The following is a 16,806-nucleotide window of genomic DNA, read 5'->3' as shown; positions in this document are numbered from 1 at the left end:
GGGGAGTACTAGATTCAAAATGAAGACCTGGGTTTTCGGTCAGTGCGGTGTTCTTTAACCTCTCTGAGCTTCAGCCTTCACTTCTATAATAACGGGACTGGGGCTTCCCTGGGGTTCCAGTGGTTAAGGGCCCACCTTATAATGCAGGGGACACTGGTTCGATCCCTAGTCCTGGAAGATTTCACATGCCTTGCAGGCAGCTAAGCCCTGGTGCCACAACTACTGAAAACCATATGCCCTAGAGCCCGTGACCTGAAACAAGAGAAGCCACCGCAACGTACAGCTAGCGCGCTGCGACTAGAGAGGAACCTGCACTCACCTCAACTAGATGAGCCCTCACATGGCCGAAAATAACTAACAAAATACAAGTATATATATATATAAACAGGGGACCACTCAGTGCTCCTCACTGGGTTACTGTCATGACAAATTAAATGATGTATGGAAGTTAGAAGCAAACTTCAAAACAGTAATGCTTATAAAGTGAAACTTCATCTCTTCCAGTTGAAATATTTGTGATTCACAGTGCAATATTAGGATAACATCATTCACAATTTGTTGAAAAATTAAACCTGATCATATGTGACATTTGAGCAACTATATTCAAAATCTTTTGTCAAATGGAAATGGCACCCAGTCATTTAGAAGTAAGTGCTCAAAAACACTGATTTTTCAAGCCAAAAGTATGACTGAAAATAGTTGAATAGACTTGCATAAGCCAAATAACAAAATTCATGTATGAGTCTGAGGCAGTCTACTCAACTGTTTGACAATTTCACAAAGCCTTAAATTATTAGGTCAAATCACTAACAGCTGCTATTCTGTAAGTCAAGAATTGTACAATATTGTTAATTTCATAGTGAAAAACTAAATATATCAAATACTTAAAGTAGGCTTTTGGACATTTTGAACTCCACCACCCTAAAAAATTAATCTAGTGATAATTATGTTTCTGTCACATTATCAATACAGAAAAAGATGCACACGGCAATAGAAAAGTTAGAAAGAATACATACAGATAAGCAGTTCACTCACAAAAAAGAAAAATACTAAAGAACACTAAAGAAAAATACTAAAGACCTAAAAGAATATTAACAATTTTTACTTTCTTCTGTATTCAGAGATGTACGTTCAAACAAAAATATTTTTATCACTTAATAAATTGACCCAAACTGGAAAGAAATTATAGTATTATTAAAAACAAGAAAAGAGGAACAAAATGGACTTCCTTATGCTAAGACCCACATCACCAAACCTGGACATAATTATAGTTTTGGCTCTCCCAGAAGTAGAATCTTAAATCAGTCATTAGGAATTGCATAATCAGCATTAGTTAGGTAATGTCTAAGAGACCTCTGCCCTCCCCTAAAGGAAATGACTGCCATAACCAGTCCATCCCTTTGGTTCTGTAACTTTTTTCTTCCTATGTTCTCCTTGTCTTTCATTTTGTTAACTTCTTCAGAGTTCCTTTCTATCTGCTGTACTGGATATTGCCTGAGTCATGAATCATTGAGTACAACCAATAAGGGCTTTAAAATTACTCAGTTGAGGTTTTTGGTTTGGTTTTTTAAAATAATATTTAGTGCTGAAAGAGCAGTGTTCTGGAAGGCAAACTGCTATTTGATTCAAAAACATTAAAAATATTCATGCTTTTTGACCTAGTAACTTCCTTTCCTGGAAATTAATCATAGCAAAGCAATCTTAGATTTGCACAATCATTTATGCAATGACAATTATACCTTTAAACTTTTATTTTTAAAGCAAAATATGATTAAAATGAGGATTTTGACATACAAATGAATATTATACAATCGTTAAAATGGATGTTTTTGACAATTACGGAAGATGATTATAAGATGAAAAGGAAGAAAGTTTAGAATATAAATCATGCTTATAAGTTGATATAGTTGATATAAATATGAACAGCATACACATTTATAAATACCCTATGTGCCAGCAACTAGGCTTAGCTCATTAAATGCATTAGCTCTCATAATCATCAGGAAATTCCATGAAATGAGTATAATTATTATGATCCTAACTGTACACAAGAAAATGATGGAGCACGTTTTACCAAAAATCACATAGCAGACAGCAGAGCCAAAATGTGAACGCAGAGGTCAAAGTCTGTGATGGTAACCACTCTAAGAGATTGCTTCTCAGCTCCTAGACACAAATGTCTCAGAGACAACAGACCAAATGTTTACCATGATTATTTCTCACAAATGGAATGACAGTGTGGGGTTGTTTTTTTGTTTGTTTTGTTATTGTTATAAAATCTAAATTTTCTACTCCAACTTTTTTTCCTTTGACGCTTGTCATCATGTGTTATTCAGTACATGTACATTATATTGGGTCAAAAAGTGGTGCTAACTTTAATGTATCTACACAAAGCATCCTATCAGAAGGGAAAAAGAAGAACTGTAAGAAAAAGTCTATGAAATAAGTATTCCTGCACCTATCTTCACCTCTCCATTCCTATCATCACCACTTTGGCAAACTTTTCATGGTCTCTGATAGTAACTGCCTGTCCAATCCCCTGTCTGCAATCTCTTTCTCTGCATCCTCCCCATTCCCACAAGGGGACTCTTCCTAAAATACTTCTGGCTATCCTAGAATACTCATTGTTCATTTATTTGTGAAACATTTTCTGAATGTCCACAGTATGACAAGCACTGTCTTAAATCTTGGGTATATAAAGATCAGAAATCATCTCCACCCTTAGATTTCTGAGAAATAGACTGCTATAATGTGGTGCTTAGTCACTCAGTCGTGTCTGACTCTTTGTGACCCTATGGACTGCAGCCTACCAGGCTCCTGTGCCCATGGGGATTCTCCAGGCAAGAATACTAGTAAGGGTTGCCATTTCCTTCTCCAGGGGATCTTCCTGACCCAGGAATCAAACTGGGGTCTCCTGCATTGCAGGCAGATTCTTTACCAGCTGAGCTAAAATTTGTAGCAGAGAAACAGCAAAACAGACATTTGCAATGAAGCATGACTAACAGAGCAAGGTACAAAAGAAATATGAGAACACAAAAATGTGCAAAAATAATATTCCCTTGATAGGAACAATGGGTAGATTTCCCAGAGGTTGAAATATCTTAGCTACTAGTGGAGGATAAGTAGGTTTTGGGAAATTGAAAGTACTGTGAACAATCTTCACAAAGCACAAAGGAATTACATGGTTGATGCAGTCACCTAAACCAAGTAAGCACCCACTAGACCAGCCCCCTCTCCTCCACCTCCTGGAAGGAATGGTTTATAATTAGCATAGGAAGAGGAATATGACCCATGATGAAGCTTTAAATTAATAGAGGTGGGAATTGCTAAAGAGAAAAGGTTTATTCTTTTTGATGGGAAACTGCCAACATCAGCATGTTTTCCAGTAAATTATTTTGTGTCTCAATAAACAGAAATAAAACAAGTTCCAAAATAGTGAGATCCAAACTAATTTGAGCTTTTTTAGTATATATGTTTTGGGGGAAGATATTTGAAGATTATGAAAAGCGGATTTTTTTCTTTTATTTAAGTACAAAATTATTCAAAGTATAGCAATTTTTAATTACTTCTAACTAAGATCATGGCATCTGGTCGCATCACTTCATGGGAAATAGACAGGGAAACAGTGGAAACAGTGTCAGACTTTATTTTGGGGAGCTCCAATATCACTGCAGATGGTGACTGCAGCCATGAAATTAAAAGATGCTTACTCCTTGGAAGGAAAGTTATGACCAACCTAGATAGCATATTAAAAAGCAGAGACATTACTTTGCCAACAAAGGTCCATCTAGTCAAGGCTATGGTTTTTCCAGTGGTCACATATGGATGTGAGAGTTGGACTGTGAAGAAAGCTGAGCGCCAAAGAATTGATGCTTTTGAACTGTGATGTTGGAGAAGACTCTTGAGAGTCCCTTGGACCACGAGGAGATCCAACCAGTCCATTCTGAAGGAGATCAGCCTGGGTGTTCTTTGGAAGGACTGATGCTGAAGCTGAAACTCCAGTACTTTGGCCACCTCATGTGAAGAGTTGACTCATTGGAAAAGACTCTGATGCTGGGAGGGATTGGGGGCAGGAGGAGAAGGGGACGACAGAGGATGAGATGGCTGGATGGCAACATGGACTCGATGGACATGAGTTTGAGTGAACTCTGGGAGTTGGTGATAGAAAGGGAGGCCTGGTGTGCTGCAATTCATGGGATTGCAAAGAGTTGGACATGACTGAGCAACTGAACTGAACTGAAACATCATTTATTTTGAAAAGACTCAAAGAGTGAACTGAAGGAGAAAGATCAGAATGAAGATTATAAAAGAATACCCTATCAATTTAGCTATAGTCTACATCCTTAAACATGTGTGAAAATATCCTGCATTCAACCACACATACTATTGAAATCACAGTATTTCCTCAAAATACATATATGGTTGCATTTATGAAGAACAGCATAAAGTCCTTTAATTTCCCAATTTTACACTTATCTCTTCTGGTAAAAAGCACTATTTCATAAAAGAACCAGGAGATGAAAGTTAAGTAAATGTCTATTCATTTGTATGACAGGCCAAACCTTATATATTCAGTACATCTGCAATGACACTGAAGGGTCATTAACCTGCTTTTGCTGATGATTCAAATCTCAGCTACACACAGTGCTAGGTACATAGTACTTAAAACAGTGCTAATGTAACTAGTTCACTGAGATGTTCACACACAGTCATTGACTTAAATAGAATTAGCACAGGCTCCATAGTACAGATATCGATTATTAAGCCCTGAAACACTCACTACAGTGCGATATTCATTAACCATCTCTTTACAATGCAAAACAAGTATCTGATGTTTCACATTTGCTAGGATCACCTCAAATATAAAGAAAAACCCACGTTTGTCTTCATAGTGAACACTAAACAAATCCAGCACCTAAGGTTTTCTTGTATACATAAGTTTTTCCTTAAAAAATCCAGAACAATAGTTGGATTTATTTTACCACTGATAATCATGCTTTCTTTTATTTTCCTCTTATAAACATCCTAACACCTACCACCAATCCCCACACAAGTCAAATCCATGCTTATATAAATATAGAAATCAAGGAACCAGTTAAATGCCTGAGATTACAAGATCCAGGCAGGTTTCCAGATACAATTTATAAAAGGATCTTGTGCTTATTTTCTAAGCATCAGTTTGTTAGCCATTGTAGGAATATGGAAAGATGGTCAAAAGTGACACTCAGATTCACACATAATAAGTAATTTAGGACCTAATTGGTGGTGTTGCTCTACTAGCCAACCCTTCCTGCTAGGTTTTGCTTTATTATAACAATATATACGATGCTCAATTTTGTTTGAAAAACTCATTTCTTCTGGGGGAAATTTGTTTCTACTTTATGAGGCAGAAATACATCAATTAATGACTTGGCATTTTTTATGAAAGAGTTCTTAAGTGGTACCTTTGATAGCTATAAACAGAACTGGAAATTATGGTTATGTTGAAAAGATAATGGCTCTATAGCTTTCAACCAGGCACTGATAATGCAGTTGAATCAAGCATCACATGGATACTGATGCTGATGCTGGCTACCCAGTCTCCTTCTAAAATTAAGTTCTACCCACTTATGATATATATCTTAACTTTCTACATAAGGAGTATATCAAGATATTAAAGTAGAGGGTGAAGGTTTTTTTTTCCATCTGGTCACGCCTGAATAATGGAGACATGAATACAGTGCCTTTTCCATTACACGGATGGACAGAAGCTTTGTCAACAATCTTTATTTCAGAAGCAACATAGAGCTGCTCACTTTTTTTTTTTTATTTCTCCTGAGAACTCTATTAGAGAATGAACTTTTAGGAATGTGTCTAGGAAATCACATTGATTACAGAATAATAATAATAGTAATAGTAATAATCACAGAGTGTGCTGTGCACCCACTCTCTGGGAAGCTCTTATCTGCCCACTTCTGTCTGACTGCACTACATGAGTCTTTCTCAATCAGCATTTGAAAAATTTCACTCTCTGCTCCATGTCTCCAGCCTCTAAGATAATCAAGCTGACATGCAGTGCAGCCGAAGAGTCTGCCTTGGGTGCTGGGAATAAATGGATGTGGACAGACACTATCACAGTAATCCCTTCATCCACATTGTGCGGGACATCGGCTTGACAGTGTGGGCAATGATGAGGGAAGCAGGTCATGAATAGACACCCAGTACTTCCTCATCCCTAGCAGGCTTGGTGTCTTTTGATGAAGACTCCAACACAGGTAGGACCATATTAGCAGCTAGAGTAATCTCTCTCAGCTACCAAGTATCAAGAAATGGGAACCAACACTGGGCTTAGCCAGTCTGCTGGAAAAAACGTTAGCTAAAAATGTAATAGCTTCATATCTCATATGGAGAGTCCAGGGACAGAAGATGGCAACATGCATCTGTGGCAGACAGGTGTTTATGTGATATGGGAAGCAAGAGAAGTTGAGAAAGTCTTAAGGGCGAGAGATGTAATTGACATATATGGATGCAATCATGGCAAATTTGGGTTGGATCCAATTTCCATAGTTCAATTTTGGCTAAAACTATTTTGGATGCTGCTGAGTATCATTTCCCCTGAGAAAAGAGATGCTCTCTAAGGAAGGAATCCAGTGTCACTCCAGAGAGATTTGTCACTGGAAGAAGTTTAAGATGAAAGTTATAATTGGTTTTTTAGAAGCTATATTATGAGCCAGAAATTCAATGAACATCCTGGAGTTCTAGGCTAGTACTTCATAAGCTTTTTCTTTTTTTTTTTTCTTCCTTCAGATGAAAAATAAAATCCATTAATTCAATACACTGTGTAGGTCCATTTATTTTATAAAAGTCCTAGAAACTAAAAGGAAAATTAACTTGTCATAATAAATTTGTATCCCAACTGTCAGAATTCACTAATGCTGTCTTCAGCTGACTTTCTTTTCAAAGTATTAACAGGTGAAACTAGGGATAATTTATTTAAATAACTGGCCTATATTCTTTAAAGCAGGGTACAGTCCTAATGCAGGCATGATGTTCCTGTTAGGAGCCATGATAATGACTTTACCTTATAAAAGCTTTACCAGCTGTTCTTTCACTTGATATACACCTGAAACCTTAGCTCTAAGGAATGAGGATAATGATTTTGGGCTTTATTGTTTAGTGATGACAAATGAGTATACTGATGCAAGAACTTTCTAAAACCTCTCCTTATGTAGCTGATGAAGGAAGTACAGTCTATAATCAATGGTTTTGAATTGAAAGAATGTGATGAAGGATCATCAACTGGGCCTTATTTTAAAACCTGAAAGTTTCTAGTGGAGAGAATAAGGTGAATACTACAGAATAAAGGTATTAACAGATCAGTAGATTTTGATCCAACAATAAGAAGCTGGATCCATGAGCTGAGAACAATCCTTGGCACACAATTTTACTCATTCACCTAATCATTAATTCCCTTGGTAAAACACTTGGTCAGTGATGTTCTATTAGACTAGGTTTTTAGAAATGAAAAAGTGAGCCCTGTTTTCTTTTCTTGCCACCACTGGCCATTTTCTTAAGTTATCCCAATTAATTCGATCCTCTAATCTCATAGTTTGAGCCAAAAATTCCACTTGCTTTTAACCATCCTCCTTCTTAATTGAAAACACACACAAGTTTATATACATCTTAACATATTACAAATAAAGTGTTTAGCACAGGACCCAGCACATACAAAAACTCAACAAATATTTGCCATGACTATTCTTGTTCATTATTTTTCATTTGTGATTGACATCGTGAAGACAACAAAATTTTCCTGGTCACAAGCCAAGTACTGAAATGCCTGTGACACCTCATCCAAGATCAGAGGCAAAGACCCTCTTTACCAGAGACGCAGGGTAAAGAGAGACAGCGCACACTCACCATCCCTAGTTTATACAGTACTTCCTCTTTTCAGCTATAGAAACCAAGGCCCAGTGGGAGGAAGTATGATTCCAAGGCACAGAGCTTATAAATTAAATATGGAACCCAAACTCCGTCCGAGGCACCAGTTCCAATCACAATGTCTCAAAATTAAGTACTGATTCTTCCCTCCTATAATCATCAAGTTTCAATGATTATTGTTTATAATTCTTTAAAGATTCCTCTGGATTAAAGAAGAATGCTATACTCTTTGTCCTTTCTCACACTAATGAGTGGAGTAATGCAGCGGCCAGCTGACTGACCGTTCTACATGGTGACTATTCACCAAATGACACATGAATTCAACAGATATGTGGAACAGGGAGTGATCGTGACAAGAAAATGTGTGTGTGTGTACAAACAAGCAGCTTACTTGTGTATTCACTTGACCTCAAAGCAGTTCCAGTGTCTACACCCTCTCTACTCTGAACACCCTCTGGTAAGTGCATCAAAGCCCGTGGCAGGAGCTAGCGACAGTGACCTCAGATGTACTTAACGTGCTGTCCTCAAATAGAAGGTCCTCAAACTGAAACCAAATCATCCGTTTTCTTCCAAACCAGTTGCCAATTATCTTTTCCATCACATAGGTTGGAATTTTTGTTTTATTCTTCCCTTGAGTTTAGAAACAGCAAATACATGACTCGTGTGCTATTATGGTTCCACCTTTGACCTCTGCAGACATCACTAATCAATCACAACCCTCATCACCTACTACTTCCATAGAACCTTACCCCTTCTCTGAAACTTCCCGAATGGTGCTTCACTCAGATCAGATCAGTCGCTCAGTCGTGTCCGACTCTTCGAGACCCCACGAATCGCAGCACGCCAGGCCTCCCTGTCCACCACCAACTCCCGGAGTTCACTGAGACTCACGTCCATCGAGTCAGTGATGCCATCCAGCCATCTTTCTCCACTGATCTCCAGTAGCATATTGGGCACCTACTGACCTGGGGAGTTTCTTTCAGTATCCTATCATTTTGCCTTTTCATACTGTTCATGGGGTTCTCAAGGCAAGAATACTGAAGTGGTTTGCCATTCCCTTCTCCAGTGGACCACATTCTGTCAAATCTCTCCACCATGACCCGCCAGTCTTGGGTTGCCCCACGGGCATGGCTTAGTTTCATTGAGTTAGACAAGGCTGTGGTCCTAGTGTGATTAGACTGACTAGTTTTCTGTGAGTATGGTTTCAGTGTGTTTTCCCCTTTCTGATGCCTTGCAACACCTACCATCTTACTTGGGTTTCTCTTACCTTGGGCGTGGGGTGCTTCACTAGAGCCTGTATTTCAGAGCTGAATACTCATCCTCACACAAAGTTTCCAAGGGAAAGATATCTGCTGCTCTTTATCTGCATGATGTTGCCATGCATTACTTAGTTTCAAATTTACTCCCTCTCCAGTCAATCCCCTATTCAACAATCTGTATTGCCTACCATGAGTTTTACACTGCTTTCACTGTTCTTATCCAACAATATCACTCAGTTTCATCCAACAGGCAGGACTACAAGTGTATCTCAAGTTGGACCATAAATAAGGCTGAGCACCAAAGAATTGATGCCTTCGAATTGTGGTGTTGGAAAAGACTCTTGAGAGTCCCTTGGACTGCAAGGAGATCAAATCAGTTAATCCTAAAGGAAATCAACCTTGAATATTCACTGGAAGGACTGACGCTGAAGCTGAACCACCAATACTTTGGCCACCTGATGCAAAGAGCCGACTCATTGGAAAAGACCCTGATGCTGGGGAAGACTGAAGGCAAAAGGAGAAGACTGAAGCAGAGGATGAGATGGTTGGATGGCATCACTGACTCAACAGACATGAATTGGAGCAAACTCTGGGCAATAGTGAAGAACAGGGAAGCCTGGCATGCTGCAGTCCATGGGGTCCCAAAGAGTCGGACACAACTTAGCAACTAAACAACAACTGTGTCGGCATAGGAGTTCCTCCTGCAATGTCTGTGCACACAATGAACAGATGAACATGCACACCAGACTTCTTTTCTCAGATCTCCTTCATCCACCCAAACCATTCCCAACCCTGTTACACCCAGATCATGGCTAATCTCTTCTCCTCTAAATCTACAGAAGACTCAGCCTTCTCTAAGAAGAGCAGTATTTTTAGACATTATGAAGCACAGTTTAGAGTGGCTAATTATTTCATAGATTTTCAACCACCCACACTTCTAGAGCACAGAGAGTTGGCACAACCCCTTCACAGATGACATAGTCAGGGGTATTTTTTTCTATCTAGATCTCCTCCTCAAATCCCAGCCTTATATAAGAAAAAATTAAGAGCTATGTAGGAAAACATATTTGTCAAAATACAGGTAGATTTCTCAGCACAGTAACTCACAGGTAAAGGATGAAACTTTACACAGGATCCTGTAAGGAAACCTCTAAACAGGTGCAGAATCAGTAAGTATTACCTGAGCTCCTTAGCGTGGCAATAGTCTATGTGTCTTCAAGATTGAACATTTGGATGTTTATAAAACTTTGCATTTGGGTAATTAATCCAAAATTTAAATCAGAATTTGCTTCTCCATTTTATGGGAGGACCAAGTTTCCACCCAACTTAAAATGACTTGCTCAAAGTCATTCACAGAGTATGAGCAGAATGAAATGAAACCCTTGTCATCCTAGGCTTCTGGCATAATATATAATTCTGTGAACCATGATGCCCACAGAACATATAGGCAAATTTCACCATCTTTTATTATGACACATTACAGTTTTCTACTTGGTCAACTTTTCCTATCAATTACCATATTCAAACAACTGCCTATACTTGAGATTCTTCTCCTGGCATATGTCTGTAAGTAAAGAAAATGTGCCTTTTAGAAATGCAGCATTCTGAAACTGAATTCCTTAGAATTTAATCATATAGTTGGCACTGGATACTTGATCAGAATAGCTCAAAGTCAGGCATTGTCTCAACCACAAAACACAAGTTAGTGACTTTTAATTTGAAAATGTTTCCTTCAAAAAAATTAAAAGTATGATGAAGACATATGGATGTATCATCTTCATTTGTAAATTAAATATTTTTGTCACATTTGCTTTCTCTCTCCTTGAGTAATAAAAAAATCTGTATATGTTCATATACATATATATATACTGTATACATACATGTACATACATATATAAAATATTCATTTTTTCTGTTGACCCATTTGAAAATAAGTTGCAAATATCTTGAGTCTTCCCCTCTAAATATTAATACATCATCCTTTTTCTTTAGGAATAAGGACTTGCTCCTATATAACTGCCAAATTATCACACTCAAAATTATGTAACATTGATACAATAATACTATCTAATATGTAATCCCCAATTGTCCTAATAAGGTCTTTTATAACTTTAAAATCCAACATCAAATCCAGTATAGAATCATGAATTGAAATTTTTAAATGTCTCTTTCATTGAATTTAATCTAGCACAGTCCCTCACCTATTTTTGGAGGTGGGGGGTGAATTTTGCAAGAAATTGACGCCTTTCTAAGATTTCAAACTAACTCTTCTGTGAAATATCTCATGATCTGTGTTTGTCTGATCGCTTCTCAACTCTTGGATTTGGCAAGAATGCTCAGGGGAGATATTGTAACTTTCCCATAGTTTCATGTCGAGAGTCACATAATGCCCCACTGCTGCATTATTGATCCAGATGTCATCATTTTAATTGATCCAAGCTTTATCATTGGTTAAGGTGGTATCCAAATTGATAACACTTAAAACAGTGGTTTATGCCATAATCTATGTAGGAAACACATAACATATGATGGTATTGTTTAGAACCTCAAAAGATGCATATTTTTAGAAAGTTTATAGATAGAAATAAGTGACTTTTTAAAAATAATCTGAGATATATTAAAGAACTGACCAAAAGTGAGGAGACAGAGTGATGGAGAAAGAAAAGATGCTGGAATGAAAGCCAGGAACTCTGAATTTCCTACCCAGCCTCCATCAATAGCTCACTGCAGAGTCCAGATGGCAGATACATTTCATTTCTTGTGGCAGTTATGATTGATTTGTGGTGGCTGCCTGGAGCACTGTGTTAAAAAGGATTTTAAGGCTGCATATTGACCTGGCCAAAAAAGTGTCTTAACTAAGCATGTGGTATGGATCTTGGAGGATGAGATGATAGTCCATGTGTGGTAGATTAAATACAGCCACAAACTCCTTGCTATACCTCCCAACAAGTGGTGAATCCTCTTTCCCAAGTCTTCTATTCAGACTGTCCTTTTCCTGCTTTGACCAGTAGAATGTAGGAGAATTGACACTATTCAAGTCCCAGAACCTAAGCTTCAAGAAGCTTTGCAACTTATATCTTCACTTTCTAAGAACCCTAAGCTGGAACTGCATGTAAAAAAAACAATCCAACAGGATTCTGGATTCTGGGAATAATAAATTTGTGGTATTTCAAAAGGTACTAAGTTTCATAGCAGTATATAACATACAGAAGAAGCCTCTATGTTTTGACCCTGGTCAGTATCTCCCTTAACTCTACCAATTACCAGGTTACTCACTTATGAAGTAACAAGGTTCTTTCTGTTAAGATTAAGGAGTCTTTTGGAGGAAGATTCCAGGCTAGAATTAAATTGGCACTCTCAGCTCCATTCAAGGGAAACCACACCCCAAGTTCATGGCCAAGAGGATAAAAGGAGTACAGCAGAAGTTGAGAATGCTCTATTTAGAAAAGACCGTGGAAACCCTTCATTATAAAGACTAGAGAACCAAGGGTCTCTGTTCTGAAATGATCTGTCCAACACCATAAGCAACCTACTGGCAAATTCTGGTATTGCAACTTCCTCAAAACAATGGCCAGAACACAGCAGTATCTGATACATTTTTCATCCTCTTACCTTCGGTTCATGCTGATGATCTCTCAGCTTCCCTCAATAGCTCAGCTTCCCCAACTAAAATGGCATGTGCCAGGAGACAGAGACACACAGTGGGTTTGGGAGGAAAAGGGTGTTTGGAACATGTACAGATAGAGCTAAAGACAAGAACAGGTCAAAGGAATGAATGAGCCAGGACACAGTTAAAGACTGATGTGCATCTCTAGCTAGCTTTCCTTTTCTGCCTATTTGCTTCATACCCACACTGAAAATTAAGCAGAAACACTGGTTTCTCTCAGTATCCATTCATTTTCACCTTTCATTAAAGATGCTTCATCTTCCCATGCTTCTTCTTTGCCTTGCTATGCTCCCGTTTAATTATTCGATAGATGAGGAGATTCAGAATGGGCTTTATACCTCCTATGCGACTGAATTTTCTAAAGCAACCAAGACTGTCAGAAATGTTACTGCTGCTAAAAGATTAACAAATGAATGGTTACAATTATTGAATCTTACCAATCTGATCAATTCCAAACCCAAGTTGGTTATTATATAAAAAAGTTTCATAGGGAACGGGAGCTGTATTACCTCCATCTGAAAGATCATCTGACAAAAGATTTCAGTGAATCCCGTTTTTTCCTGAAAATGATTAATCATTGTAGTGATCACAAGTATGCCCAGTAGAAAATCAGGCTGATTAAAAATGTGATTAAGGAAGCCAATTAAGCAAGCAATCTACCAAAAATCAGCCTTTCTACACAAGAGGTTATAAGATGGTATTTCTATTTTCAACAAGCCTCTTCTAATGTAATTTAATTTTAAAAATTAATAGGAATAATTCACCTTATACCAATGAAGGGAATTAGAAAAATAGGAAGAACTGGCATTTTTTCTGATGGGAGCGATTATGATTTTTGCTGTGCCCTGAGCCATGTTCTCGGTCTTCCTGCATTATAAGTCCTTCTTGATGGACGAAGTTTCGTTTGCTTTTTTTCTCTCACACCCTCTGCACATCCTAACTCTTCCCCAAAATATATCAAATCCCAGAAGTCAAATCTTCATTCTGTGTGTGTGTGTGTGTGTGTGTATGTTTAGAGTCTGTTAAGCTTAATAATACTCAAAAACAAAGTTTACTTGCTTAAAAGGGCCAGAAAAGCCTAAATGGAAACCTTTTGAGCCACAAAGCTGTCATTTGAGGTAACAGGAAATAATCCTGTCTCTTAGCTCACAAGAGAAATCACAACCACTTCCCAAAAACATGCTTTTCTCCCACCACACCCAAATATGACTTCATAATATCTAGATGACTCCGTGGGGACAAAAAGCATTTTTTATTCTATAATGTATCAGAATCTCTCAGAAGAAAGTTATATGTAGACAAAAGTCTATTTGATAAAAGGGAAATTTTTTCAAGGTACGTTTGTTTTCAACTGAGAAGCTCATGTAGAGTTAATTGAATATGTATGTAGCTCCTGAAAGGATAGACGTTAGAGACGAGAAAGAACAATTAGCATGAAAAAGCTGATAAAGAAGGCTCCAATTGCCTTGAAAAAAAAAAAAAAAAAAAAAAACCAACCAGGATCTCCAAGCCATAGCTTATTTTTTAAGATACATATATTCCTAAGGACACAATTTCCAAAGCCCAATCAAATCATCCGGGAAGCTACAGAGGTGGGAAGAATTAAGTTCTCTATTTCTTTCATATTGGAGAATGAGTCCAATAAGTAAGCTTCAACTTACTTCTCAGAGAGGAAATTTCATGGGAAGCAGTGATCCTCCCCGAAAAAGATCCAGAGGAGGACTCATTCCACATACGTGTGAAGACTGTGAATTGCCCACTGGATGACACAAACTTCTAGGTTTGTAGAGCTTCCCAGGCGGAAATCAAGACCCATGATGGCTACAGTCAGGAGAGTGTGGTGCTAAGAACATGACTGTGAATTCAGACCCTCACCTGGCCACCCATTTGCTCTGACATTTCCCAGATCTAATACATTTTTGTGCATCAGATGCAATTAACTTTGTGTTTCATTGAAGTCTGGCGATAAAAGGGACCCCGGCCAGCATCCCCTCCAGGGCCCTCCTTTCCCAGATTAAAAACTCATTCGTTATGAATAGGGAGGTGAAAGGTCACACCGTGCATCTGGACGGGAGGGTTCAGGACGCTCGTTGTCTGTTTTTGAGTGCTCTCTCCTGCTTTGCCCTGTTTTTGAGTGCTCCCTCCTGCTTTGCCCTGGTGCTTACCAAGTTGGCTCCGCACTTGGAGAATTAATTAGAAGCAGTAACTGACGCATCCTCTTAGAGTGGAAAAGAGCAGAAATGGCTCAGGCGTCAGAGACCTGGGTTTCAGAACACTTGCACTCCTGATGAGCACTGCTGTTCCAGAAAGCTGTTAACCCTCCATGGAGGGTGGATGATGTAGCTACAATGTTCTCGGATTTTAGGGACACCTGGTCTTGCATCCAGACTCTTCCTTGCACTTGCCCTCAGAGATGGCGGGTTTGTTAATCTACGTGGGATTCATACAAGTGTTAGTCACTCAGTCGTGCCCGACTCTTTGCAACCCCATGGACTGCAGCCCACCAGGCTTTTTTGTCCATGGGATTTTCCAGGCAAGGATACTAGAGTGGGTTGCCATTTCCTTTTCCAGGTGATCTTCCCAACCCAGGGGTAGAACCCGGTCTCCTGTACTGCAGGCAGATTCTTTACCATCTGTGTGATTCATACTCTCATCTTATTAAGGGGAAAATAATGCCCCCTTTCTCAAAGATCATTCTGTGCAGATTAAATATGAAAAATATGCAAAATGTCTGATATATGGTCTCCAACCTACAACATTATTGCTCATTTATTCATGTGCAAAATAACTGCTCTATTTGACTAGTGTTTCTTGTTAATGGGGATTAACCCAAGAGCAGGTATAAAAATAAATAACTGAAACAGCATAAACATCTCAAATATACGCACACAGTAAACTCATAGATGCTTTTTTAAAAGCTTGTAATGGCATGCCTTTTCATTTAAAAAAAGGCCATTCTTTGAAAAAGAGGCAGAAATATCACCCAGAAGTTGATTTCTCTGCAGTTCTATCCCACACAGGTAGAAAGTCATAGTAAAACTTCTAACCCCCTCTTTCTCTTTGGGTTCTAATCCACTGTGTTAGAGAATAAATGCCAGTATTTGAATAATATGGCTAATATTTTTTTAAGTTCAACCTAACATAATTTACAGAGAGAAATTGTAGTAATTCCCTATTGGGGGATAAAGAGTGGTAATTTACATCACATTCCACATTGAATGCAATGTTTTCTACTGTACTTTGATGCTGCTGCTGCTGCCAAGTCGCTTCAGTCGTGTCCGACTCTGTGCGACTCCATAGACGGCAGCCCACCAGGCTCCCCCGTCCCTGGGATTCTCCAGGCAAGAACACTGGAGTGGGTTGCCATTTCCTTCTCCAATGCGTGAAAGTGAAAAGTGAAAGTGAAGCCGCTCAGTCTCGTGTCCGACTCTTCGCGACCCCATGGACTGCAGCCTACCAGGCTCCTCCGTCCATGGGAGTTTCCAGGCAAGAGTACTGGAGTGGGGTGCCATTGCCTTCTCCGACTGCACTGTGCATATAATCCTAAATCCAGAGCATACCCTTAAGTGATCCCATGTAACCAGGCTCCACCCTCTTCCGTCACCACCATGAGCCCTGCTCTCTGTGGCTCACTGGACTCTCTGTGGGCCAGTCCTCCTGCTTTCAAACAATACTGGGCGCCTACTGTTTGCCAGGTGCTATTCTAGGTACCATAGATACAACAGTAAAAGTACAACACGCAGACACACACTATACAGAGAAATACCTCTTCCTTTGTAATGCTTAAATTCTATGGGGAAAGATAGGAAAAAGAGCTAAATAAATTCAGTTGATCTTGAGTCTGACATAAAATAGTGCTATGAAGAAAGAGCTGAGAGCAAGGTGAGCTGTGCAGGGGGTTGTTTTCTTTAGGTCACTACCAGGAACCAACCTCTTGCTGCCCCAGGTACAGGCTTGCCC

At 38.9% G+C, this 16,806-nt stretch overlaps 1 protein-coding gene across 1 annotated transcript in view; it reads right to left on the bottom strand.

Moving 5' to 3' along the window:
- GPC6 (glypican 6) overlaps positions 1-16,806 on the bottom strand; it is a 1,245,321-nt gene that overhangs the window by 1,059,412 nt on the left and 169,103 nt on the right. The window lies entirely within an intron of this gene.

Source organism: Bubalus kerabau, chromosome 12, assembly GCF_029407905.1.
Source record: "Bubalus kerabau isolate K-KA32 ecotype Philippines breed swamp buffalo chromosome 12, PCC_UOA_SB_1v2, whole genome shotgun sequence".
Lineage (NCBI taxonomy): Eukaryota > Metazoa > Chordata > Mammalia > Artiodactyla > Bovidae > Bubalus > Bubalus kerabau.
This window is presented reverse-complemented; position numbering and strand designations above follow the sequence as displayed.